The 2496-nt window shown below is 45.0% G+C and overlaps 1 pseudogene; it reads left to right on the plus strand.

Moving 5' to 3' along the window:
• The first annotated feature begins 201 nt into the window (after positions 1 to 201).
• Positions 202 to 1273, plus strand: LOC148119430 (olfactory receptor 5J3-like; annotated as a pseudogene).
• Positions 1274 to 2496: the final 1223 nt, after the last annotated feature.

Genomic DNA, 2496 nt, shown 5'->3' on the forward strand with positions numbered 1-2496 from the left:
TTAGGATAGGAGCATGCCACTTAACGCAAATTAGGCTTTGTCCCCACGCTTCCCAATCCTATATATTCCCTATATTCTGGAATAAAACTGAGCTGATTCACTGAAGTTTTGCCCCAGAAGGCTACCTCTGTTGTGTTCACAGGCCTTTCAAGGATATCCGTCATTGCTTCTGCTCCTCTGTGCTCATGGACTGGAGACAACATGGACCGTGAAAATAAAGAAGACCCCACAGGAATGGCCCTGTTCTCAAAGTCAAGCTGCAGTATTGACTTTGAGAGCTCTTCCAGCGTTTGCCACCACCACATCTTCCTGTTCTAAATGTTTGCTTCCAAATTATCACTTTAATGGAGACAGAATTCAAAGAAATGGAGATTCAAACAACAATGGCTAAATTAAGCTTATATAATTTCCTGCCATCTTGAGGCACAGGGGCCATTTTTCCTGGTCTTAGTGGTCTTTGTTTAACTGGCAAATTTTCTGGGAAATGTGTCTGTAGTCAACCTTTCCCTCCACGTTCCATTGTGTTGTTTCACTCATAACTTGAACTTCTTAGTCAATACCTTGACTATGGTATGCCATAAAAGAAGACCTTGTCCTAAAAAGATCTCTCTTACCTTTTTTGGCTTGTGACAGAAGCAGCCAATGAGCATCTGTTGGCATCCATGGCTTATGACAGCTTTGTATTCGGTTCTCATGAGTACGCACGTCTGTGTCTGCTTGGTGGCCGGCTCGTGGCTGTGTGGTGTGGTGAATTCCGTGACTCACATGGCTCTGGCAGCCACACTCACCCTGTGTGGACCCAACCAGATCAGCCACTTTCTCTGTGACATCCCGCGGCTCCTGAAGCTCTCCTGCTCAGACACCTCTGTCAATGAGTCTGTGCTCCACGTGGCCAGTGCCACCATCGGCCTGAGCCCCTGCCTGTTCACTGCAGGCTCCTACGTCCTCATCATCTCTGCCATTACTTAGGATTCCCTCTGCTCAGGGCCGGAGAAAGGCCTTCTTCACCTGTGCTTCCCACCTCACCGTGGTGGTGGTTTACTTTGGAACAGCCAACTTCAACTATGACCGACCCAGGGAAGGCTACTCCCTGGACATGGACATCTTAGTGTCTGTTCTCTTCTGTGTCATGACCCCCATGTTGAACCCCATCATCTACAGCCTGAGAAGCAAAGAGGTCAAGGGTGTCTCGAGGACGCTTACTAGACAACATGGATTTTCTGGTCAGATAATATTGTTTCCTGAGAATAGTGTTTGTTGTGGGAGAAGATGAGCGATCCAGATGCAGTTTTCCAGCGCTTTCTCCACTTAAGTCCTCCTCACAGCTGTTCTGTGCCCTCCCCAGAGCCCCACTCCACACGCCGAACTCGTGTACCCTGGGATCACCAACGAAACAGTGTTTTGGAGTGCTTTCAATGCTGGATCCCAAAGGCCCTTATCCATTAGTCATTACTTGTGTTTCCCAAATCCTTCAACTCTGAGAAACTGCTAATCTATTTTATGTCTTTTTGAATTTACCTATTCTGGGCATTTAATGTAAATGTAAATGCAAATATATCATATATGGCATTTTCTGTCTGACTTTTTACCTATGGTACAGTGTGCTCAGTCTTTACCCATGTTGTAATGTGTATCAGAACTTCACTCCTTTGTGAGTCAAACCATAACCTATCAAATAGCAATAGAACATTGTTCCATTAGTCAGTTAACTGGCATTTGAACTGTTTCCACTTACTTCCTGTCATGAACAGCATTGTTCAGACTATTTCTGCTCAAGCTGGAGTGGGTTTGCTTTTGTACATAGGCAGGGGATAGCCAGGCCATGTGATAGCCTTGTACTCAATATTTCAAATGACTATCAAATTGCTTTCTATATTCTTTCTTTCTTTCTTTCTTTCTTTCTTTCTTCCTTCCTTCCTTCCTTCCTTTCCTTTCTGTCTGTATGTCTGTCTCTATCTCTCTCTCCCTCCCTTCCTTTGCATGTGAGTGTATGTGAGCGTATGTGCGTGTGTATGTGAGTGTGTGGGGGGTGTATGTGTGTGTGTATGTGAGTGTGTGTGTATGTGAGAGTGTGTGTGTGTGTGTGTGTGAGTGTGTGTGTGTGTGAAAGGTTACCATTGCCACTGTAGCAGGTAATGGTAGCTGGTTCCATTTGCCTTTATCAAGGTGTTTAGTGGGGGCCATTCTCATGCTTCTCTTCCACATGTGAAAAAGCTCCACACTGAAGACTTGGTGAGCTTGAGAGATTGTAAGTTACTATACTGTGAAAAAAATTCCTGAACAAGTACCTTAGTGAAGCCCATGTTTATTTTTGGTTCAAATTTGTGGGACACAGTCCATTAAGGCATGGAAGTCATAGCAACAGCAGCGTGGGGCAGCCAGTTACTTTGCAATAGTCTAGAAGCAGGGACTGATACTCAGTGTTGATATTCGGCTTCCTCTCTCCTTTTTCCATTTTTGTTCAGTCTGGGTTCCTAGTTATTGGGCAGCAATTTC

Source organism: Myodes glareolus, chromosome 17 (genome assembly GCF_982192425.1).
Source record: "Myodes glareolus chromosome 17, mMyoGla1.1, whole genome shotgun sequence".
In the NCBI taxonomy this organism is placed as follows: domain Eukaryota; kingdom Metazoa; phylum Chordata; class Mammalia; order Rodentia; family Cricetidae; genus Myodes; species Myodes glareolus.